The sequence below is a fragment of the Nilaparvata lugens genome, chromosome 14, assembly GCF_014356525.2.
Source record: "Nilaparvata lugens isolate BPH chromosome 14, ASM1435652v1, whole genome shotgun sequence".
NCBI lineage: Eukaryota > Metazoa > Arthropoda > Insecta > Hemiptera > Delphacidae > Nilaparvata > Nilaparvata lugens.
In genome coordinates, this window is record NC_052517.1 from 13,356,797 (window position 1) to 13,384,058 (window position 27,262).

At 36.8% G+C, this 27,262-nt stretch overlaps 1 protein-coding gene and 1 long non-coding RNA gene across 2 annotated transcripts in view; both read left to right on the forward strand.

Moving 5' to 3' along the window:
* Positions 1-27,262, forward strand: part of LOC111054874 (activating signal cointegrator 1 complex subunit 2 homolog) — a 146,846-nt gene that overhangs the window by 80,326 nt on the left and 39,258 nt on the right. The window lies entirely within an intron of this gene.
* On the forward strand, positions 19,460-22,603 carry LOC111064375. Its single transcript, XR_005572885.1, has 3 exons — positions 19,460-19,663; positions 20,343-20,456; positions 22,390-22,603. It is a non-coding gene; the product is annotated as an uncharacterized LOC111064375 (long non-coding RNA).

The following is a 27,262-nucleotide window of genomic DNA, read 5'->3' on the forward strand; positions in this document are numbered from 1 at the left end:
CCATCAACGTTTTCTTTCCATAAGCTGAGACCATGATTCTAGTTTGGAGTTATTGATAGAAAACATTTTTTCTACATTTTTCTCTTTAATCTGATGATTGAAATTGCAACAAATATTATTGAAAAGAAATAGATTTCTTAAATCATGAGAAGTCAGAAATGAAGTTTGTAGGAAATCAGCGTTATGGTAGTTTATTTTTTTAATTTCAACACACTGATTTTTCGCCAACACAACACAGAATGTTCTCTAATGGATTGATTGGATTGGCGTATCGACGGCAGCCAGACCTGATAACAGCGCTCACACTCACATTCTGGGACGACAAGTCACGGTACGATAGAACAGGAAGCTCTATATATATTTAGGATTCTTCTAGACATTTTTAATTGATAAATTATTTATTAATTTTTGAGGAAAAATAACAACAGGTCAATGTAATTTACTGAGCGCGAGGTCTAGTGTTCACAGAACAACTAGTTTATATACAATCAGCACTGTCAGCAGTCTTTGACACTGTGATATTTCGTTTTAGGATGGTTATAAATTGTCTTGTCTTCTCAATAGAAATTGTACATTAAAACACAAAACTTAAACACAAAAATGTATTCTCCTTGATTTGGCATAAACAAACGTTTTCAAATTTTCTCCAAAATCCATTTTTTTTGCAATTTCATTTACAATTGAGAGTATTGCGAGTGAATATTGAGCCTCTCTTGTGCCATTGTAGAGCGCAAATACATTTTAATAGGTTTGACTTTGCTAAAACTATGTTCTGCACTAACCACGCCGAGGCACACCCCAGGCCGCGGCGCCCAAGGCGACGACCTTGGTCGCCACACCCATGCGACTGATCTGTATATGAGTCACTGTTTTTGACAATATTGGTGGGACAACTTTCGAACCACTCTATACCAAGTTCAATCACTCTAATCAATTTCTTGGGTGTTATGGTCAACAAAAGTTTTGCCTTGGGCGCCTTAGGGGCCTTGTTCACTCCCCCCCCCCCAAGGACATAACTTCTAAGTAGCTCGACCCTTCCCCTAGCATGATCCTAGGTTTGCCTATGTTGACAGAATAATTGAGAATAGTGTACCCCATTTATGTTTATGTTTTTGGAGGGACAGATTCAAGGGGCCAAAGGTTCAAACTTACCTTATTCAGAAGGTTGGATGCTTTTCATGGAGCTTTTGTGAGTGCTGTCAACTCGAGGCTGGCTACTGTTAAAACCCAGCCTGACATAGGGAGGTCAAGAAAGCCACCTGGAATTATTCCTGTGAAGAAGCAGGAGAAGAAGAAATTTCCTCAAGTCCAGGAAGACGTAGGAGCTGTGTGGAAGACTGAAAAAGAGGAATTTATTTCTCAGAAAATTTCTCCAGCCCGTGGAAAGTTCATTTGCTGGTACTGTAAACGAGCTGGGCACTGGAGGTTCAACTGTCCGGAAAAGCTGTACTGGAGGCGGAATAATTTTCAGCAAGGAGCTGGAAATCATCGTTGAGCAGTGCAGTCAAGAAGACTGCCGGTGGTGGAAACTACACAGAAAGTAGTTTCAGACATTGAAAACGAGAATTATAATGCCAACCGGTATTATAATTGGAAAAGGAGGACAAGGAAGGTGAACTCTGGACAGCTAGTCTACAGGAAGGAGTGTCATCTGTCCTCGGGTGCTAATCAGCTTGCCGCGAAGTTAGCGCCGGAATTTTCTGGCCCATATGAGGGCGAGGAAATGTTGAGTGCCGGTAAGAGGGTTACTGTGCACGAGAAGGGCACCAAGCTCCAGCCACACCTGCCCGAAGATGAGGAAGAGGACGGTGATGGAACAGTTGCGGAAAAGGTGGACGGAATTTGAGCGGATGGACAGCAGGAGGCCAAGCGATTCGATAGAGGGTTGCTGCCTTTCCGGAGGATGGGATACCAGAGAGGTGTCACGCGCCGCCAATAAGGAGGTAAGAGGCAAGAAGGGGTGAATATCATAGAAGTTCAATCATATCACAGCTTTAGAGCTATTTTTGATTCATAAATTATCCCATTTAAAATGAGGAAATTAAATTTTGTTGTCAAAGACAAAATTGCATAGAAATCGAAGAAAATTAATTCAGAATTATTAGCACGAATTTATTAGCCGAATTTTGAAAATTAATAGCATTAGCACGATTCCGAAAATAATGAAAATATTAATAGACTGACATAATTTACTGTTGTCGAAAGAGATTTGTCAATGATATATTGAAAGAAAGAGAAGGAAAAACCATATTCCGTTTTATTTTTCCTATAAAATAGGGTTTTATTTAAACTAAATGGCAACCCAACCATTATTGTTTAACAGTTATAATCAGTCATAAAGCACTGGCTGAATTAAATGGAAAAAAATATTATTGACAAATTAATGCGTTTCTTTTGATCTGAAGGCAATCCCAATAATTTCTGTTTGAAATTTATTTACAATATTATGATGTGACCAAGCAAGGATAATCAGGAAAGTTTTCTACAGTCTATGACTAGTTAATAACAGCCAAAGTCGATTCCAACTAGGCTAAATTTTCTTGATCGGTATATTACCGATATCGTTGTAACCAAGTATAGGTTAACAAAAAAGCTTGCAGTAGCTTGTTTTCTACTTGCCATAAATAGTTGATGGCGAAATGAGTAGATAGAGAATATTAGAAAATATTATAGATCAGTATGATATGAATAATATTTTAACCATGAGGTGATGGTTATAATAATAATTGAAATCATTTAATGAAGCTGGTGGTAATTGCTTTAATCTGTGTAAAGTGTTACGATGCAGTTAATTAACAGACGTTATTATACTGTGGGATAAAAGTGAATTACGTTGCAATTAATTATTCATGTGGAATGAGTAAATTGCGTTTGATTGTGAGTCGAGATGTACTACAATCGGGGGTTATTAGCTTCAGATTATGATTTAAATTTTCCAATATTTAACTTGAAAATAAAGTCAGAGCACTGACTATAAATTGGAATAAAATAATTATTATTTCAATTGGAATTAATTCTATGTTGGATCGAAAAGTTGTTTGTGCTGTGCTATACAGATGAGATAAACGTTATCTCAACTGGCTAACTGCTATCGCCAAGCTTCTAGTCTGTAGAGAATTACTTCTCCTTTTCAATAACAATTTATAAAATAGAATTCATGTGAATTCTAGTTTTTCCAGATATTCTTCTGTTATTGAGTCAGTCTGTGTTTCATCGTGCTATTGTTAGTTTGGAATTCGATCACGTCTCGAGAGTGAATCTAATTTTTACTCAGCCTACCATCATGAGTTATTATTGACGGTGCATTAATTCATTCAATTATTACTATTTGTGCTGATTGTTGTGATTATTTTTCGGAGAATCAATATTTACTGAGTGTAAATTAATTAACAGCTGTTGTGTCATTATACACACCTTGAGTGAATAATTACTTTGAAAAAGTAAATTAAGATTTATTTTGGGGTGAAATAAACATTGAAGTGAGGAAGAGAGATTGAGAATAAATGTTCACTGATTGTGAATTGATAAGCAGATTTTGTCTATTATAATAAACACACTGTCATTTATATCCAATGGAAGGTTACTTTGCATAAGTAAATCATGTGATTGATTTCGTTATTGAAATGAACAGTGAGAAGTGGAATATTGAGTTGAAATTTATATTTTCGATTTTATTATTGTGATATAGTGAGAAGGCTGAGATCCTCATAACAGATCGAAAATGAATTATTATTTCGACCACATTTAATTGTGATATAAAATCGAAATATGTGGTGTAACATCACAACTAGTGGCTTCATGTCAACCATATAATTCAGTATTCTACATCATATTGTCATCTCTCATCTTTTATTGTGAACAATAAGTTGCTGATACAGTGAACTAACTGAGGTTATCCATCGCTCTGACACTTGGTGATTTTCCTGGACTCCAATTCACCTCTATCAACTTCTGCCTCCTGTGAAGTGTTACATTGTTGTGTATCACGTTTCTTCTTGAGGATGGGGACTGCAACTTGAGTCTACTTCCTCGACGAGCTCCTGGGATTATTGGAGCTGTATCTCAGCTGACTATTGCTGAGACCACAACAAGTTCCTGGTCGCGTAGGAGATTCATCCAAGCTGTCTGATGCTGGAAGTTTAGGCAGTTGCGAAAGCACAGCCGCGCAGGGCGCAAGCCCGGCAAATGCAGTGCGCGAGCACGGCGAGGTTAGGCAGTTGCGAAAGCACGGCTGCGCAGGGCGCAAGCCCGGCAAATGCAGTGTGCAAGCACGGCGAAGTTAGGCAGTGCGCAAGCACGGCCGCGCAGGGTGCAAGCCCGGCAAATGCAGTGCGGAAGCACCGCGACTCTCACCTGCAGTGCGGAAGCACGGCGTCCTGGGCAGTGCGGAAGCACGGCGACTCTGCAGTGCGACAGCACGGCGTACCTTTTTGCAGTGCGAAAGCACGGCGTTTCCTTGCAGTGCGGAAGCACGGCGTCTCCACGCAGTGCGGAAGCACGGCGCAGATCTTCGTTATCTCTTTCGAAAGCTAGGCCGAGAACGTGGCCAGATAGCTTGCTGGTTTCTTCGGACGGTGCCGACGCACCGCCACCGGTTGGCAAGGAGCCAACCTGGCGCCCAGTTTGTGCTCGGTCTTCTATGACCGGCGGAGAGGCGGCAGAATGTACTCAGTCTCTTGGGACATTCTGTCAGCCATTTACCCTTTCCATCCTCACCCCCCCTCTCCTCCCCATTTCTTTTCCCCCCCTTCCCTTAGTAGGAACAGTGTGTCACGATGTATATCGTAACTAGTGAAAGGAATTGAGTTTAGGGCTCATTTATTTGACACTCGGTTTTCTTTGATGGAATCACAGGGGTCAATGAGCAAGCCAGCTGCTGGCCTACCGCTCAGCGGTGCTGCGCATCCTCTCTCCCCTCCCTCTCGGCCACTGAGGAAGGCTCGAGAAAGGCTGGTAGGAGACAGTCTAGTTCGGAAATCCAGTGCGAGCGGTCGAGAGAGGTGAGAAGGAAGCAGCGAGCAGCTAGCAATACAGTACGACTCATATTCGAGTGTACTCCGAATCCTTCAACGACCAGGAGTTGTGTTTGAGATTCAGGACGATTAATCTCAGACACTGTCAGCTCCACAGCTCAACATCCATTTGGACGAGTGTTGACCGAAGTTTAAAACGTATTTAGATGACGGACTACCTGTTACAACCAACAGCGACACATCAGGTTTTGGTTGAAACCTGAATTCACATTGGTACATCACCAGCGGAGCCTCGAAGTGCAAGAGGACCTCAAGAAAGGATAGGAAAAGCCTTTCCAACAACCCCGAGACCGACCCGGACTCCAGGACGACACCTAGTGCCTGAGAACTTAGACTTCACGTCTGCGAGAGAAGTCTAGTGAGAGGGCCTCCGCAACGTGTCGATTCCATCCGGAATCGGAAGAGGACCTCAAGAAAGGCTAGGGAAAGCCTTTGCAAGAGCTCCGAGACTGATCCGGACCCTAGGAGGACACCTGGTGCCCGAGGACTTGGACTCGGCGTTCGCAAGAGAAGTCCAGTGAGCGGGCCCCCGCAACGTGTCGATTCCATCTGGAATCAAAAGAGGACCTCAAGTTAGGCTAGGGAAAGCCTTTGCGAGAGCTCCGAGACCGATCCGGACCCTAGGAGGACACCTGGTGCCCTAGGACTTAGACTCGGCGTTCGCAAGAGAAGTCCAGTGAGCGGGCCCCCGCAACGTGTCGATTCCATCCTGAATCGAAAGAGGACCTCAAGTAAGGCTAGGGAAAGCCTTTGCGAGAGCTCCGAGACCGATCCGGACCCCAGGAGGACACCCAGTGCTCGAGGACTTGGACTTAGTCCCGACACAGAGATCTTTTTCACTGCAGACACCGCAGCGTTCCTACTCCTTTCATTCCACACCTAACCCTGTTTGGCAGTGCGAAAGCACGGCCCCTCTTACCTAAAAGAGGGAAACATTTCTCCAAAGTACTCAAGACCCTGTTTCAACCCCCGACGCGAACGAGGGTGGTTGACGGACGCCCCACCGAGACTCCCGTCCCCTGCCGCGGCCCACCCCAGTCGCCGACTGAGTTTAGCCGGCCCAGAGCGACACTGGGAATTCTAGTAGAGGAAGGTGTGGGTAAAAATCTACTCAGAGCAGTTGCTAGCCTCCTTCTCAAGTCGATCAGATGTTCTTCCACAGTGGTTCCTTTCACCCCTTCTGGAAGGGGACAGCTTGCTGGAAGGATGATCTCACGGCCATGGAGTAGGTAGTGTGGGGAGTATCCAGTAGAAGAGTGTGGTGTTGACCTATAGGCAGACAGGGCATAAGGCAGCCATCGGTCCCAATCTGTTCCATCCCGCTGAACAAAATGGGCCATGGATTCATTCAAGGTTCTGTGTAACCTTTCCACTCGTCCATTCCCTTCTGGATGATGGGCTGTTGTTCTCAACTTCTGTGTGCCCAGTTGTTTGCACACTGCTTTAAACAGATTTGACAAAAAGTTGCGCCCTTGATCACTTAATAGTCGGCCAGGCACCCCATGTCTTGTTATGATGTGGGTTACAAAGACATGTGCCACCGTTTCAGCTGTCTGATCTACTACTGGAACTGCTTCTGCATAGCGTGTGAAGTGATCAATAAAACTGAGGTAATATTTGTTTCCTCTCTTGGTGGTTGGTAGAGGGCCTACCACATCTACAGAAACTAGATCAAATGGATATTGGGGTTCATCAGCTGCAAGGGTGTCTTCAACAAGATTGGTGTTTTCCTCTGTGCACATTCATGACACTCCAACACAAACTTCAGCCAATAGTAACGTTTCTTCACTAAACTGGCTGTTCTTTCTTGTCCTGGATGGCCTGCCCAAGGAGCACAGTGATTCCAGGCAATTGCTTTCTCTGCAAGTCTGCTTGGCATGGCAATTTTCCATCTGTTTTGGTCTTCCTCACCGCCGGTCCAAAGAATGATTCCTCTCTCCTTTCTGCCTGTGCCTGATGATGAGATCTTCTGACACCAAGGGTCATCCTTTTGATGTTGGATAAGGATGTCTTCATTTATCTCCTCTGCTTCCACCAGCATCACTGCCTGGCTTGGGGCATCAGCAATTGTGTGTTTCCTGCCTGGTTTGTGCACCACTTCATAGTCAAACTTGGATAATCTGAGTGCCCATCTTGTCAGACGTGATGATGAGTCACGCAGGCTCAACATACACTTGAGAGCAGCATGATCAGTGATGAGTTGGAATTTCTTCCCCAGAAGATAGCATCGGAACTGCTTGGTGGCAAAGATCACTGCCAACAGCTCTCTCTCAGTTGTGCTATAGTTCCTTTCGGCAGCATTTAGCTGATGGCTAGCGTATGCCAAAGGTCATTCTCCATCCTCTGTATTCTGAGATAAGATTGCACCCATGGCTGTTCCTGATGCATCTGTTGACACTATGAACTCTTTATGAAAGTCAGGAAAAATCAAAACCTGGTTTGAACACAACACTTGCTTCAATTTTTCAAAAGATTGCATTTGTTTGGAGCCCCACACAAATGGTACACCCTTCTTGGTGAGTTGAGAGAGGGGTTGAGGAATCTCAGCAAAATTTTCCACAAATTGTCGGTAGTAACCAGCTAACTAAGCCAACCACGAATTTCCCTGATGTTTTTAGGTACTGGATAATCCTTGAATCTTTGCTGGATCTGGTTTCACCCCTTCAGATGTTACCAAGTGTCCCAGGTATTGAACAGAGCTCTTGACAAAATCACATTTCTCCAAATTCACCTTCAAATTTGCATTTTCAAAAATACTGAGGACATGATCTAGTCGTTCAGCATGCTGAGGTATTGATGAGCTAAATACAATTACATCATCTAGATAGACAAAGCATTCCATTCCCAAAAGCTCGGTCAGAAGGTTGTCCATCAAGCGTTGGAAAGTTGCAGGAGCACCTGTCAAGCCAAAGGCCATTCGTTTACATTGGAAGTGGCCTCCCACTGTGGTAAAAGCTGTTTTCTCCTGGTCTTTATCAGCTATCCTGATCTGATGGTATCCACTGTGTAGGTCAAGGGTGGAGAAATATTTACTACTGCCTAAATTTTCTATGGTCTCATTAATTAGGGGCAGAGGATAAGCATCAGCCTTTGTAACCTCGTTTAGTGTACGAAAGTCTGTGCAAAAACAATATTTGATGTTACCATCCATGGACTTCTTCTCTACAAGAACTACTGGTGCACTCCATGGGCTAGTAGATGGAACAATGACCCCTTCATTTAACATCTCGGCAATGTGCTCCTCCACAACAGGTCTGAGGTGATAGGGGACTCGGTATGGGCGTTTTGTTATTGGTCTATCACTGGTGTTGGGGATGTTCTACATTTGCTCGGCATCCTTCTAACTCTGGTTCTTCAAAAGTGGATGCATATCTTTTCAGCACCTTTTTGAGTAGGCTGAACTCACTGTGTGGAAGGTGACCCAGTTTCTCATCAATCTTGTTCTCAATGTTTTTGTTCTCTTCTGAATTTGTGATAGAATTTATTGAAATAGTTGGTTCTCTCACACTCAGAGATTCTGCCACCGCTAAACATTTTTTCTTATCAATCCTCATAGGTTACTGAGTGAGGTTTATAACCTTGACAAACGTCTTCCCATTTTGTGAATGTTGTATACATCTTGCCACATGCAAGCCTGCTAGAGGTCCTAATGTTGGTTCAATGAGAATCACTTCACTAATGGGAGTATTGGTATAAACATCAGCCAGTTTCTCAGAATATGCTGGTACAGTCAGACTTTGTATCGCACACATGTGGAAGATCTTCTTATCATCGGTGGACGTAGTGACAATGTCGCTGGCAGGCGTTGCAGCATGCTGCTCCAACAAGTCGCCGCCTTGTGTTGTATTTACACACTCGGCTGCCGATGACGCTGTCCTTTGGTTTTTCCCCAACAATAGATCTATGCGTTGAGAAGGGATATTTTGAATGTTGGAGGGAAATTCCCTGTTGCTGGACAGAGGGACTTTTTCAGCCACAGAGGGAATTCTCTGAGTGCTGGCCTGAGGGAATTTTTCAGCCGCAGAGGGAAATTCTTCCATGCAGCCAGCCAGCACACTGAGTGATCTTCTCTTGATTCTCCCTTCACACGCTTCTTCATTGGTTATCGGTTATTTCTTTCTGCTCTTCTTCTTCTTCATCTTATTGGCTTCTTGCATCATACTTCCATCCGTAGCTTCAGATTCGGTGCTATTTCTTGGAGATAAATCGTCAACTCGTTCTTCTCCTCTCTGCTTTGCTCGGATCTTCGCATTCTTTTTGAAGCTACTAGAGTCTGTAAGCAGCTGTTCTCGCTGTTTCTCTGGAACTTTGTGACTACTATCAACTTCATTCACTGGCTTACACTTATCTACTACATTACACGTTCTTGTCATTCCTCTCCCCTCCTTCGCTTCTCCAAACGTTATTTCGCATCCTACAACATCAATTCTAGAGCCTAGTTTGGTTAACAAGTCCCAACCTTAAAGCCCGTCATATTTGACTTGAATGGGTGCTATAACGAATTTATGTCAAACTTCTAATTGTGCTACTTTCAAGGTCACACCCCTTGCTGAAGTATTTTCTTTTTCGAGCCATACCCCAGGTATGCTTCCCTCTAGAATAGAAATCTCGGCTCCCGTGTCTACCAAAAATTTCTTGATCTCTCCTTCTACCCAAATTTTCGCAACTAGTCCTTGTCCACTAGAGGATACGTTGGAAATGACATAACGCCCTTTCATTTCTATAGCGCAGGTGGTTGGGCAATTCTTACCCCTAGCCGACTCTAGTTTTCCGAATTATTACGTCTGACTGGAGAGTTTGAGCTACTCCTGGTCGCGGTAGATGACTCTTTTGCCTGTTTTGAACACTGATAGGAAATGTGGTCAGGGTTACCGCAAATAAAACAAAATTTCGGCCTCGCCCTACGATCCTCTCTGCTGTTATTCTCGAATTTCTTCTTATCGGTTGATTTTGATCTTTCATTCTTATTACTTGCTTCTCTTCGGTTTGCACAATCCCGAGCGAAATGTCCTTTTCTGCCAAATTTGAAACAACTGGAATTCCTCTCATCACTTCCTTTTCTATCCATGAACTTGGATGTTACCTTTTTCTGCTCACTACCTTGAACCACAAAAATACTATCGGGACAGTTTTCTGTAATTTGTTCAACACGCTCCACTACAACTATTGCCTCTTCTAGGTCTTTTGATGGATGGACCTGTAGGGTTAGAGCTGCTTACCCTTGAAGTCCTCGTACAAAAGCAGTCAATAATGTCCTGTTGAGCTGTGTGCGAGCCCATATTGCCTGTTGGGGGTCGGCAGGAATAGGCATCACTTTCAACCCGATTTCATGACAATGGTCAGCAAATGCACTGGTGGTCTCACCTTGATTTTGCTTTATGACGCTGAGCGCAAAGAGCCATCGTTCCGGGTCGAGACTTTTCTCAAATCTTTCTTTGAGTATATGTTCGTAATCTTCAAATTTGGAACTGACAGAGAGTAACTCGGGGTGAGTGTCTAAGCAAGTTGCAGCTGCACCCGTCGTTTTCATTCTACAAATAAACTTCAAATCATTGTCCTCCCAATTTCCAAGTTGAGCAATGAGTTTTAAATTTTGGATGAATTCACGTACACTCTGACTTCCTTCTTCACCCGAAAACGACTTCATGAGAGATTGTACTCCCAAATCCTTCCTCACAGATGAAGTGATTTGGCGACTGTTGTGACTTCTTGAATCTTGCGATAATAATTCTGACCTAAGTTGGTTTTTCTTCACTTCGTTACATTCATTCTGAGCTCTAAGTTCCGCTAACTGTCTCCTTAATTCGTCCATTTCGGAAGTGTTTTCTGAGTCTCCCGAACTTCCCGGATTTAGCACGTGTGACGGAGGTTTTGGAGGAGGGTTAACATCGTTGTGCCCCATGACCATCATGTCCGTAGAGCTCAGTAGGATGAAGTTGTTATATCTTATGAACTACTCAGCCAAAATCAGTACTATTCTTATTAATAGATGATAGAATTTGAAATCAGATAAATTGTACGATAATAATTTAACAGATTGTCACTAAAGACTCTCTTCCTACTCTTTATTTTGGTCTATTCTTATTAATGAATGATAGAATTTGAAATCAGATAGATTGTACAATAATAATTCAACAGATTGTCACTAAAGACTCTCTTCCTTCTCTTTATTTTGGTCTAAGGTGATAATTTTGGAACGCCATAATTATTCTTATACTCAGCAATTAATAACTCAAAGAAAGAAAGAGAAAAAAAATTGAAATGGTTAATTTTAAGGTTTGATAATTTGGATTAAATTTCAAATTCTTCTGTTTGTGTAACAAATTTCAAGAAATCCCTTCATAAATTGTCTTTCTCACAATTTAGTATTAGAAGCAAAATGATCCCACATTAAATATTCTTACATCAATGATTAAGTTCTTACATTCCATAAAAAGAAACAATCAAAATCAATTTTTCAATTATTCTAGAATTTGGAAATTTTGATCAAAAGCTACACAATTTGGTTTCAATTCAATCGTAATAACTTGTTAAAATATTTTATGATTACTTAATACTCTGTTACACTCAAACAATTCACAGTATTTAATTTTGCATAGGCAGCCAACTAATAATAATTTATTAATCATCAAGTTCTTCATCGAGTAGTGGACTAACAAGATCAATGACTAGTAATGAAGCTTCCATCAACAAATTGTAATATTCGTACATTGGAAGCAGCTCCAGTAAAACTTCCACTATTTCCTGTACTAGTGTTAAAAAGTTACGTTTTCTAATTTTATAATCAGAGCTACCAGACATTTTTTTTTTTTTTTCAATCCACTGATAGATTATTCTACTTATTTCTACTGTATTCTATATTTTTGGCATTCTTGCAGCCAAATTCCACCAAACTGCCACCATTGTAATTTCTTGGGTAAATTAGATACTAATGAACTGTTTTTACCAAAGGGAAGACATGGTTAAAGAAAGCTAATTTTTACTCTATGGAAATTTTTTGTATTCAAACATTTTCTCTACCAAATTTTTACAACAATTTTGACTCCACTCTGGCTGTCTAGCCTAATAAGAAAAAACATTGAAAGAGATTTGGAATGGTACAAACAAACAAGAAAAAAACCTATCATTATGCAAATAAAGTTTGATCGCTCCTTGTCATTTGAGTAGGATTAATATTCGGGACTCACCCATAATGAAGACGCTGAAGAAATCCATTAAATGATGATTTTGGTGATCCACACTCCCGAAACGAATTGATGTCTGAGCGCGCTCTGTTCGCTTCAATGGTTGGAAAAAGAGTGCCCAGAAAGAATGCAATTTTTGTCTCAGGTCCAACTCCTAGGCCTACACATGGAAAACTAGACTATGGCAGGGGGGGGGGGGAAGAAGGGCAGGAAACTGATGGGACAAGTGGATGGAAACTGTCTTTCCCAGGCTGGGATGCAAGCTAGGCAGTTCCCAACCCTGAGAAAGATCCTCACCTTGTCCATCGGTTGAAAAAAAATGCAAGCTTTCTGTAGCCTATGCTAGGCAGCCAGCAGATGAAATATTACGTTCAATTTTCACTAATTTCAATAACACTACTTTCAATTGCTTCCATTACACAATATTTTTTTTTCATTCTAATTTTTTTTTAAATTATTTTTTTCAATTTTTAATTTTTTTTTGTTTTTTTTATTATTTTTTTCAATTTTTGAAATTTCTAATTTTTTTTTAATTTTTAGAATTTTTAATTTTTTTTTCTTTATTTTCAAAATTTTTATTTTTTTTTATTTATTTTTATTCATTTTTTTAATTTTTATTATTTTTTATTTATTTATTTTTTTTTTTACTTGGGTGACCTTGAGGTTAGGTTTGGTCGACTTGGGTGACCTTGAAGTGAAGGCAGGTTCTGGCACACTTACACTTGCACCAGGATTGGTAATTTATAGCTACTCATAGACTACTGTGCATGTTGTTCATATACGTATATGTACGTTATATTACCTACATATTTCATACTCAATATTTATTTATTTTAGTTCAGCACATTCTATACATAAGTCAATGGGGTGATAGTCTCAATCATAATAGAACAACTAATATTTATATTTATACAAATATTTTCCGAAACTACTTTTGAGGATTTCTAAATTTTCAAAAACGTATTTCTTCTCATTGGCTGGAGTTAGATACATTTGTTTGAAATGTTAGATACATTTCTTCAGTAATAATTTCAAGATTAGGATATAGCTCCAAGTTGTCACTTTCGAAACCGCAATCGTACAAACTTAGCTTCTTCACAAAGCTTTCCATCATTCCAGTCCATTGCAGAATGTTTGCATCTTTTCTCTGCAAAGACTTGGCTAGGACATATATTTTCTCAAACATATCCACCATGCATGCTAATTGCAGCAAAAAATCTGAGTTGGTGAAGAACTTCATGTCTGAGCTCAAATATTATTGTTAAAGCCTTTCCTTTCAAAAGCCAGCGAGCTTCAGTAAGAAACAGTGGAGCTGTGTGTTCTGAGTCCATGTCTTCACAGAGAATCCTAGAAACTCATGACTTCATGCCCTTTAATGCTGTTTGATACACCTTTTTATTTTTATTTAAATTGATAATCTTTTTCAATATTATTGTTATGATCAACTCATAACTCGCTTATTGGACCACTTAAAAATTTCAGTTTTTCTCACTCTTATAACAATTATATTAAAAAATATTATCCAATTTGAATAATGAAAAAAGTGTACTGAACAGCCTTAATGAGATTGACTGTTTCAACGACCACATGTAAAACTCCATCAAGTTCAAGAGTCACACCTTTTGCAGCTAAAGTAGCCTCTCTATGAATTATACAGTGTGTCCATCAAGCTACCTAGCTATCTAGTGTGTCCATTCTGGTGCTACCTTTTTGATCAACCCTCGAAGTCCAGTGTACTTTCCTGACATATCCCGAGCTCCATCTGTACAAATTCCTACACATTTGCTCCAATACATGTCAATGTCCTTCAAAAATGTATCAATCATTTGAAAAACGCTTTCACCGGTATGTGGGAGAGTGGTGGGGGCTTTGGGAAAGTCATTATTCTTTCTCTCCCTTTAATTTTGATGATGTACTTATTGTATCAATCAATAGAGAATGAAAGAATGAAAGAAGAAAGATGCTTATTGTAATCATTTTAGAAGTAAATTCATATAATTTTCAACCAAGCTTCGCCCCCCCCCCCCTGAGGAATCATCGCGTCTCCATTTAGGGTCGCGCCCCACACTTTGAGAACCACTGAAGTGAGTGATTATGCAACGGTCTGACAATCAAGAGAACCCAAGTTCGAATCTGGACCCGGGCAAAAGTTTTTGACCACAGCACAATCACATGGATACGGCCACTCCATCTTTCGGAGGTGACAATAAGTCGTCGGTCCCGACTACCTAAAAAGTAGCCTAGTTGTCATCTCTCAACATCATCCCTTTCACTCAATACCCACGCACAAGCCTAAAAGCTTATGTGGTCATCACCCTCAATATTATTATTATTATTATATATTTCAAAATATACGTCCTTCCTTTCGTTACATATCTTGCGTACAGATGTACACAATTAAAGATAATATTGTTCAGTTAAGTACTGAATAATATAAAATATGCTTCTTTCTTGAAAAGATAGAGATGAAACAGTGATTATCAAGGAGGCTCATAATTAATTCATGACTTGGAAATGTAAAACTCCGCATTGTGGAATCATATTCCTATAAATATAAAACGATCAAAAATTGGTTCTTTTATTAGCCTACATATATCCATGGTTGATTTTTCAACACTTTAGACTTGACATCTTATTCACATATCTATAGAACAAAATTGATTGAGAACTCACAAAGATACTATGCATACAAGAATCTCACATTTATTTCAGTTTTATGTAAAAATAAAAATTAAAGTACAAACTGGCAAAACTGATTAAGTAGTGAATGCTGATTCAATCGAATGAATGTTCCAATCAAAATTGTGGTAGGAGTAGTCCGTTGCATGTGGTCTACTTTTGTTCAAAATTCAACCCCATCACACATTAAGGTGAATCACAATTCAAAATAAATTATATAGTTAGAACATTGGCAAAATGTAACAACAACGTCAGCTCACATATCAATATCAACAATTTAATAACACATAATCGAATAAAATGAATCTTGAAATGATTCACATGATGCACAAATTAAACTATAAAAACAATATTATAATAAATAAAAATAGAAATCCTTGATAATTAGTTTTCAATAGTACAATTATGATATTATCACAATAATAAACCATGAAATAAGACTTATTTGAATAATAATCCATTCATAATAATTCATATAATAATCCATTCAAAATGCTCCCCAAGAAGTGGAATTCTTTAAAGAGTAGCTAAGAATTCAGTCATCTCATCAGAAAATCCATCATCATGACCTGAACTAGTCAACACAAAACCGACTAATCTCATCTGCAGTTGCAAAACTCTGGTCCAAATCACCTGATTTACGTCTACGGAAATCGATGAAACTCCAAGCATCCCTACATGGATTTGCAGCCTCTGCTATAATGAATAGCGCATTAGCATTTTTCTTAACTTCTCTCAATCTGTGTCGTCGGTATGCTCTTTTCAGCCTACCCACATGTGGCACTAGATTATACCTGGTTCCAGACAAATAATGCATTATCATTAATTCTTAAATGAGATATATGGAAATGATAGTCTATCATATCCAATCTCTCATTGGTTAAGCTGCGAACAAATCCTTTACTTGTGGAACAGACTCTATTCTGGCCAAGATCGATTGAATTGAGGTCTTGAAATGCCAAAGTAATAAACCAGAACTGCCTGACAGGTGCTTGTTTATAATTCAATGTATAATTCAACCCCACTTACAGTTTTCCGAACAATTCTACAACTGAACATTTCTACAGTATTTGAATAAAACCTGGATACATGAACCAACTTATTTTATTCATCTTCACAAGGACAGGATTCATATAATTTTCTTTTTATTGATTTCTGTTCAAGATTAATATTGAAGTTAGGATAAACAAACTGGGAATCTATAACGGTCTCCTGATTGATAAATAAGTTATTTTTCTGATTGAGGAATAAGTAGTTAATATATGTAGTGTTTATATAAATTTCTTTCACGAATTTAACATGCGATTGATGGAATCACTATCCTTCCCCACGTTTATAAATTATTTTTATTCTAATTCATTGTCGGCTATGATTGTGACTAGTATAGGTGAAACAATCCATGGACTGGAAATTCTAAATTAATAATTTGGCTTATAATAATAATACATTAATAACATTCAAATAAACATTCTACGCATGAATATAAGCTACTCAGTACTGGGATTCAAGAAAGTGCACGTTTCACAGTGCCTCCCAACTCTAAATTCCGGGGTGATCCTCGACATTGCTGGTAGGTGAGGGAGTCTGTAGAAACATTTTTTTTGGAAACCCCTGGTCTACATTGCGTTTTTGCTATTTGTGCTTGCTATTTGAGAAATAATAGAGATTCAGGAACTGCTATATCTTTCTGATAGTGATAGATTACCATACTCCATTTTATGGTGCATTGTTGAGAAACTTTCAGCTAACCAAATCGGTTTATTCAATAATAAGAACTGGAAGGACTCACTGCTCACACAACTCTGATTTCTCATTCTTCTTTTTCTCAAAGATAAATCATTTTGGAATGCCTTGACTCTTTGAGTAATAGCCCGCGCGGTCATCCTCCCTATCTGAGAACCAGTGACTACAATTTTTTTGAGCAGGGTATGATTACTAAATCTTTTCTCCAGAACAAAGTCTTTTCACACAAAGTGAGCATATCATACACAAGTGGAATATCCAATCTGAGGTTCACAAGACAGTTTTCGCAAGGATATTGACAGACACAGAAGGAAATGGCAATATGGGGAGAAGCAAAGAGACAAATTTCATTTTATCATAGGCTATCTTGGTCTTGAGATTCAGTGTCAGGTGACCAACTTTTTACTTTTCTGTAAATCAGTAAGTGAATTCTCAGTGAAGCCTGTTCACTATGAATGGTTTTTGAGTTATATGGAAACCTACAACTTACCATTTCTACAGTATTTAAATAAAACCTGGATAGGCTACATGCACCAACTTATTTTATTCATCTTGACAAGGACAGGATTCATAGCATTTTATTTTTCTTGATTTCAGTGAAGCCTGTTAGAGAATATAAACTTACTGACGTGCTACTCTTGAATCTTAACAAACCTTCCATTCCCATCATTCTAGCAATAGCCCAAATTCAATTCGGGAAATTGTGTTTCCAAGAATCATGTCTCAGTCACCATTGATTATGATGAACCTTATTTGGCGTTGAATTGTAGAGGATTTTGTGCTCTTGAGAACGGTTCTGGATTTCTTCACTATGAATGGTTTTTGAGTTATTTGGAGAAAAACAGGTATTTTGAAAGACTGTGAGGTTAGCAAAGGGTATTTTTCTGTGAAGAAACATTTACAGACTATTCGTACCAAATAACTGAAAAATCAGTACTACAATACATTCTGCAAGCATGTATCCTCGTTCCCTTCCTATGTCACAAGTGAATGAACAGAAAAATGAACTATGAATTCTCTTAGCTGTGAATCGAAGAGTCTGAACGAAACAGGAAATAAGCTGCTGATTCATGAATTCACGGCTTATCCCATAGCACACCAGTTACTTCGAACAGTGGAGGAGACAATGGAGATTTGCAGGGATATGCAAGTACCCCACATTGTATGCTCAATCCGTAAATGAGTCTTGTGTGAGTGTGTATTAGCGATCCCAGCACAACGTGGTGGCAATTTTGGGAACTGGAGTGTATCCCAATTAGGTAGAGTACTAACAAAATGGGGAGATTTTTTTATTACGTTTTTACATGGTTTTAAGCATGTAGAAGTGATTTTTACTAAAATTGAGCATTGACAATATATGGGGTCTCCCTGTAGTGGACAAACACACATGCACACATACAGACCAATACCCAAAAACAACTTTTTTGTACTCAGGGGACCTTGAAACATATAGGTTAGGTTAGGTTAGGTTAGGTTAGGAAGGGGTTTGGATAGGTTAGATTAGGTTAGTTTAGGTTAGGTTAGGCTTAGTTAGAAAGTTATGGCTGTTTTTAATAAAGCTTTCTATTATTATATAATTATGTGGTAAAAACGAACAGGTACTGTACTATACAGTACATATGTACTGTAGCTATTATAATACAACTCACACTGTATTTGTGTAGCCCTAGTGGAAGAGATCCATAGAAATCGATAGAAAAACTCTATTGATATCAATATATGCTCATGGATATCAATACGTGCTCATGGATATCAATAGAAATCCATGGATACCAATAGAAATCACGGTAAATACAGTCAATGAACTTATATTGATATCACTACAGGTTTAGTGATATCAATAGAAGTTCATGGATACCAATAGAAATCACGGTGAATACAGTCAATGAACTTATATTGATATCACTGCAAGTTTAGTGATATCAATAGAAGCTCATGGATATCAATAGAAATCCATGGATACCAATAGAAATCACGGTAAATACAGTCAATGAGCTTATATTGATATCACTATAAGTTTAGTGATATCAATAGGATTCCATGGATTGCGGTAATTTTGAATGCAGTTTAAAACTGAATATTTTTGGCAGATTTTCAATTTTCCCGGAACAATGTATTTTTGATGACTGATTCGGGTGAAGAAGTTAATTTCCAGCACTTTTTGTCCCATGTGAAAATCCTTTCAGACGTGCCGTTAACGTGCTACTGACGTTTAAAATTAAAAAAAAATTTTGGTTCTTCATGAAAAATTCTGAAAAAATTCATGGGCGTTTCTGTTCATATTATCAACCTTGTCCTAGAATTTAAAATGATTCCATTGAAAATTGGAAAAGTTATAACACTTTTTCAAATTAGATCACAGTTTACGAGGAAAATCATGCAGTATCCGGAATTTCTCACACAGACTTTGAAATGATTTTTGGGAATTCAAATAATAACAACCTACTATTTTATCGTTTCCAACATTATTTCAGTGTCAAGCACAATGTCCCCCCATAAAAAATCAATAATCTCCGCCTGAAATTAATATAAAATATTTTAATAACAGTAACATTGTCAATAATTTTGAAATTGCCACCATTACTATGGTATCGAATGAAAATATCGATATATTATCAATAATATTGATACTGTGAAATGTAAATATCAAAGTCTTAACAATTGATATATCAAACTAATTCTTACTTTTTTCCCGGGGAAAACTGATTTTCATCAAAAATGTAGAAATCAGGATTGTATTCTACTTTTACTTATTTAAACTATGTAATTTGAATAATGCATTTCCAAACAAAGATGTAGATGACATATTTGAGAATATGTGATTATTGATAGTCGATAATTATTATTTATCAATGTATTGATAATATTATATCAACATTTTGGGTCTATCGATAGAATGCTGATCATGATGACACAATGCACAAGCACAAGCACAAAAAATTTTGCAAAGCAGGAAAGCACCAACGGTTTTTCGAATGAGTTTCGTAGTCTGTAATTTTTGTTATTTTATCCAGGAAATAATAGGTAAGTCGAGTGATTTTGTTTTTATTGATGTACCGTAAAATGAAAGAATAAATTTATTATAGGTCTAAATACTTATATATTAAATGATAATCTTTTTGAAAGACTATTATAGGCCACGCATAACATAACCTTATTTAACACAACACTGGATACCGTATTATTTAAGGTATAACATAATAATAATAAGAGAAAAGCCTCTTGAATTTATCATTGCTGGAAGTAAGATGATTATTATTCTAGGCAGACACATTCCAGGGTTATATGCTGGTACATATAGATTTAAATGTGTAACAAAACTTTTTATTTAGCCTAGCCTAAGTAATTGAAGTTACCAAAAACTAATATACACTCATTTTATTATAATGAACTTAATATCAATAATATATGACTGTGGATTGATAGATTAAAATTTATTCAGTTGTTTTCTGGACCGGCAGGCTTTATTTAAACTTTTTCCAGCAAGCAATTGATTCATTTATTTATATTAACAGCTTTATATCTTATTCCAATTTAGAAAAACTATCGATGTAGTACTCTCATTTCAGCAATATATATTTTATATAATAAGAAAGAGTAGGACTGTGTGTTTGCAACATGTGTGTTTTTCCAATTTTCTACTCAAAAAATATTATTTGAAATATGTTTAATTATAAGTAAACTTTTGTTTCATCTCTGATAGGAGCTGTGGTGATGAAATTTTCCAACACAAAAGAAAAATACATAGAAGCAGTACGGTAATCAAATACTGGCTGAAGTCTCCAAAAACTCGGCTTACCAGCAAAGAGAAATCTAAGTAAGTCAATTTTTATCAATTTTGATTAATTTAAAACATACTATAAAGTCAAATAATTTTTTTCTATGGGTGATGTCCACATGAGCTCTAGGCTTGTGCTAATCATTATAAGTTAGTAATCATACCGGGTGAGTCATATGTATGGGAACCTTTCAATAAATTAGACTGTTGTTGATATAATACTGTAGCTTTCAGGATATGTTACTGGTCAAATACTCTAACTCTTGACGTACGGTACAACTGAATTTCAACCCCTTCATAAGGGATTGACTAGGTTCAGAATGTATAATATGGTGACTCAATAGTTTTAACTGGAACATTTTAATGTAAACGCCTATTGTGTGGTACATTATTTAAAAGGGATTTTCAAAACAAGAAATATAACATCAATTAAAATGTACTATGAAACTTGAATCCAAAACGGTGGCTGATTGAAGTTACAGTTTGTAAAGAAATGAGGGGTTATAACTCGAATATTTTTAATGTAAACACCCATTGTGTGATACATCATTATGAAGGCCTTTTTGGAACTAGAAAGATGACATCAATAAAAATCTATGATACTTTTTTCCAAAATGACGGCTGATTGAATTTTATCAATTATTTCTTTAAAAACCAAAACTTCAATCAGAGCCGCCATTTTGGATAAAAGTATCATAGAAGATTTTTATTGATTTCATCTTTCTCGTTTCGAGAAGGCTTTTAAGATAATACACAATGGGTATTAACATTCAAAATATTTGATTTACAACCCCCAAGTCACCCCCTTATGAGGAGTTGAAATTCAGTTGTATGTCAAAAGGTGGAGTATTCGACCAATAACTTATCCTGAAAGTTACAGTATTATATCTACAACAGCCTTCAACTTATTGAAGGGTTGAGGACTGTGATGTTTTGAAAATAAATTCAATTTTAATATAAATTATTGTTGTTTCACCATTTTATTAAAGCAAAAATTTCCCTATTGGCCATCCAGACATTTATGGTTTTTTCCAATTGGTGATGCAAAGCTAATACAAGCAAATAATGGCTGATACAAAGTCCAACAGCTGAAAAAAGAAGCTTACATGAAACATTTTTGAAATTTGTCAGCTGTTGAATGATTACAAATGAAAATGAGCTTTCTTTTTGTAATTATAGTGTCCAGCTGTTAGATTGCATATATCACTACTTACCAAAGTTAGTAGACAGAGTTAGTCTGTCTACTAACGTTGACTACTTACTAGGAAAAATCCATTTGTCTGAATAGGACTTTATAGTTGAATTTAATTTTTATTCAGTTTTGTGTAATATTATTGTAAAGTTAGGGTAGAGAATTTACTTCACATTATATTGTGGTTATTCAAAAGTTTTATAAGATTTATAGTATTTTAATGTAAAAATAAAGAATTGAAAAGGTTATTTATTCAGAATAATTAAGGTAATCCTTCTCCATCTTTTCACAATAAAATATTGTAAAAATGTATTTTAAAAACGTTATTTTCATGTGAATTTTTGGAAATTTTCATGCGAAATAAATGACCAAATGTGGGAAAAGAATTGTAGAAAAAACCGTTTTATTCATGTTCTTTTCTGAGAGTTCAGTATAACGTGAAAATGTAGAAACAAAAAAAAAACGTTATTTTCAAGTTTAAGTTTCACGTACTTTTCACGTGAAAAGTTGGAACATTTACACTTTTTTTCACGTGAAAAAATGTGATTTTTTCGACTTTCCCACCAGAATATGACGTTATAATGTAAAACTGTGAGGACATAATTTTCATGTGAAGAAACGCTCTTGTGTTATCTTGGACTCTCCTTCCAGGAGAGGGAGAGTCATGCATATTTGAATACATTTTCAGGTTATTAAATAAATTTGCTAGCAGATTAGGAAATAAAATCCTTATTTTCTAATTTGTAAAGATTGTATACTTAGAACTGTTATTTGTTCTAGAAATGTTCAAACACCGGATCCTGGAGGAAAATCTGAATGCTACAAAAATTCAGATTGAATTGAGGTGCAGTAACATAAACCAGTATGTTGCTCAAAAAATTGCTACTCTAAAGAGGAAGAGATTAAAGTATTCTGGAGCACCACAATAAGGACCTTTCTTAATAGATAAATGACATGCATATGAGTTATTTTAATAAACAAACTTCTCACATTATTCATGTCTTAACTATTTACATCCCTTAATTTTTCATCAATATATCAATAGACATCTATTCACTGAATCCAATCCACTTATATTAATTATAGATAATTGAACAGGTATACTCTCTTGTCTGATGCCAGTATCCATGGATACCTATTGATGTGTATTGGCCCAAAATACCTATTGATATCAATACATTTTTTTTATCAATCTCTATTGATCACTTCCACTAGGGAGGAAATTTGGTAGGATATTTATCAAGATTTCTGAAAAATACCCAAAAATAAGGAGTAAGATAACTTTGAAAAACCAAAGTTTTCCTGCCGATTGACAAAACAGATTAAAAATTATTCTAAGACATAAATTATGTCTTGAATAAAAAACATGTAACAGATATCCAATCAAGAATATTCTTTATTCCAAAAATACAGTAAGTACACAAATGATGAATAATATAAAATATAAAATACGAATAATTATGTACTTAAATTAAGTTTCCATATTATAGGTTATGGAATGAGTCTACATGGGCACTGTGGCCTGTGCGTAGACTCGAGTTGAAATTTCAAGTAGGTATAGTGAATCCTTATGAAGGGGGAGAAGAAAGAGAGGCAAAATTAATTCAATTTATGAGGGTAATTTCATTCAAATGAATGTCATAGTTTTGTATCGCAGAAAGTCATTCTGTATTGTAAAGTCCGTCTGTATCGTATATAGCCAGTCTGTATCGTATAGAGTCAGTCAGTATTGGTATAGAGTCAGTAAAAGTCATGTTAATTTTGCAGTCAGGTGAGTCCGCCGCCCGCCAAGACCAGAGCCACAGTCTCCTCCTCACTTATTTCAAACAATAAATATTTCAATCTTTTTTTGAAAATTGGAAGACTTACTGCTGAAAAAATGTTATTTTGCGGAAATAATCTTTTATAATTACGATATATTACTTGAGATAGGAAGAAGCAATTTGTTGTTGAGAAGGATCTTGTCAGCTGGATAGATCTGATCCCAACTGTGGCTGCATATCTCGTGTTGTGAGAATGTAAAGATGGTATTAAAATTGAACCAAAATGTTTATAAACATGAGTGAATAAATCCTTTATGTATAATTTTTTCAAGGGTAGAACTCTAATTTCCTGAAATAATAGAGATGAGGGGTATCTTCGACATCCAGATCACTATTCAAGCTATCAAGCTTTTAATGAATTTATTTGTCTCCCCATGGCAGTAGGTTTGCGCCCAACGTTTTCACTTAAACATTTCTGAGATAATTATTAGAATATGATAGAACACATTATCGTATTGATCTTCTAAATCCAGTTACATGCACATCAATTCCCATAAAATTGATTTTTACCGTTTCTATGAATTCTACCAGGTTCAGCGCAACTTGTTAAATATCATTATGTTTGATTCAAGAGAATTCATAAGAACGGCGAAAAATTGAACAACAGAAAAGCCGAAGTTTGTGTTGACGGTATATGACATAGAAAGCAAAAGCACGCGCTTGGTCCATAGTTCTACGACTGAGGATTCAGCTCAGCGACTAAAATAGACAAGCCATGATTCTGTTAATCAATACTCATATAATAATACAAAGTATAGAACTGCTTTTAAATATGATACATGGTTTCCATTCTTCAATAAAAATAAAACGAGATTCCGGTGTCAAAAGCATCTAAGTCGCCAGGCTGGTCTGGACTATTCATAACTTTCTCAGTATGCATTATCCACTCAGCAGTTCTAATACAAACACAGACATCAGTTTCGTTTTAGTTGGAATGGAATGACATTTTTTATTCTTTTAGTTCCTATTTCTCATAGATCGATTCAGATCACCTCAATGTTTATAATAGATTTTTCTGATTGTTGCAAAGAAATATTTACTGGTATTTTGGATTTATATTCAACTATTTGAACCTGATAAACTGGATTGTTGAATGACAATTGAAATTCAGTGAAGTTTACTTGTCCTTCTCCTCAAATTTTATTAGGTGATGAGTGGAGATAATTTATGAGTTCATATTTGGATTCATCTTCTCAAAGTTTAATTTTATTTTGATCTTTTAAAAATTGAAAATGTTCATTTTTAAACTTTTTAGGTGTTTGAAAACTTCTTAAAACCTTTGCCTGTCTCTTCGTGAGGCAGGAGTATTGTTATCTTTGTACGTTCACTATAATAATCATATGATAATGGAAAGCTATATTAAAAACAGCTATAAATCCCTTGTTTTTGGGTATTTTTGGAAATGGGACATATGCTTTGAAGAATTTGGGGTCGCTAAGTCCAAATCCAAAATCAGAATCTTCTATCAATATTTTTAAGAAAGTTAGACTTTGAGAAAAAGTGATGAGTCATACTTTGAGCAAACGTCAGCGTAATTGTTAGATCCATCGGCTTATTTGTAAGATCCTCATGTGAAAGCACAGGAGAGCTGCAAAATATGAAATATTATCTTCCGTAATATGATCTTCAGGAGCTAGGATTCTGCCATATGAAAGAGGCCTAAGGCTACTTTCACACGATAGGAGACGTGCAACTTGAACACTGAACAGTGTTCACGTTTTTTTGTTGAAGTACATTGAGTCAAATCGTGTCTTTCACATGGTGACTCCTATCCAGGAACCTCATTTTGTCACGTCTTTTCCCCTCGAGGCAAGCAGAGGCAAGATCTAACAACTACACCACCGTTTGCTCAAAGTATGACTCATCACTTTTTTCTCAAAGTCTAACTTCCTTAAAAATATAGATAGAAAATTTCTGATTTCAGATTTGGATTCAGCAACCCCAAATTCTTTAAAGTGTAAGTCCCGTTTTCGAAAATATCCGAAAACAAGGAATTTATGGCTGTTTTTAATAAAGCTTTCTATTATCATATAATTATACGGTAAAAACGAACAGGTACTGTACTATACAGTACGTAAGTACTGTAGCTATTATAATACAACTTACACTGTATTCGTGTAGGAAATTTGGTACGTTATTTATCTTGATTTCTGAAAATACCCCAAAATAAGGGAGTAAGATAACTTTGAAAAACCAAAGTTTTCCTGCCGATTGAAGAAACATTAAAGATTAGTCTAAGACATATTATGTCTTAGAATAAAAACATGTAACAAATATCAGATCACTATTAAAGCTATCAAGCTTTTCATAAATTTATTTGTCTCCTCATAGCAGAAGGTTTGCGCCCAACATTTTCACTTAAACATTTCTATGATTAAATTGTGATAGAGAACATTATCGTATTGATCTCCTAAATCCAGTTACATGTACATCGATTTTCGTAAAATTGATTTTTTTACCGTTCCTATGAATTCTAAGAATTCTATGAATTGTTTATACAGGTTCATCACAGGCCAGGCTGGTCTGAGCTATTCATGACTTTTTTTCAGTATGCATTATCAACTCAGCAGTTCTAATACACAGACATCACTACTTGGAATGCCATGACATTTTCTATTCTTTCAATTCCTATTATTACCATCGATCGATTCAGATCAGCACAATGTTTATACTGTATGTTCATAATAGATTTTTCTGATTGTAAAAAGAAATAGTCAATAATTGCTGGGAATTTAAAGTGATATTCAATGATTTGAACCTGATAAATTGGATTGTTGAATGACAATTGAAATTCAGTGAATTTTACTGTACAACATTCCTTTTCCTCCTATTTTATTGGGTGATGAGTGGAAATGATTTATGATTTCATATTTGGATTCATCTTTTCATAGTTCAATATTTTTTTGGAAAACTAGAACTTTTAAAAATTAAAAATGTTTATGTATAAACTTCTCAGGTGTTCAAAAACTTCTTGAAACCTTTGCCTGTCCCTTTGTGAGGCAGGAGTATTATTATCTTAGTACGTACTATATAATCATATGATAATGGAAAGCTATATTAAAAACAGCCATAACTCCCTTGTTTTCAGGTATTTTTGAAAATGGAACTTACGCTTTAAAGAATTTGGGGTCGCTGAATCCAAATCCGAAATCAGAAATCTTCTATCTATATTTTTGAGGAAGTTAGACTTTGAGAAAAAGTGATGAGTCATACTTTGAGCAAACGTTGGCATAATTGTTAGATCTGTCGGCTTATTCATAAGATCCCCATGTGAAAGTACAGGAGAGCTGCAAAATATGAAATATGATCTTCCGTAATATGATATTCCAGGAGCGAGGTCTCTGCCGTGTGAAACTGGCCTAAGTGAGGTTGTATTATACATTGAATTAGAAAACAAGCACCTGTCAGGCAGTTCTGGTTTATTACTCTGGCATTTCAAAACCTCAATTCAATCGATCTTGGCCAGAATAGAGTCTGTTCCTCAAGTAAAGGATTAGTTCGGAACTTAACCAATGAGAGATTGAATATTGGATATCATTTCCAAATATCTCATTTGAGAATCATTGATAATGCATTATTTGTCTGGAACCAGGTATAATCTAGTGCCACTTGCGAGTAGGCTGGAAAGAGCATACCGACGACACAGATTGAGATGATTAAGAAAAATGCAAATGCGCTATTCATATTATAACAGAGGCTGCAAATCCATGTAGGGCTGTTTGGAGTCTCATCGATTCCCGTGGACACGAATCAGGTGATTTGGACCAGAGTTTTGCAACTGCAGATGAGATTAGTCGGTTTTGCGTTGACTTAGTTCCGGGCATGATGAT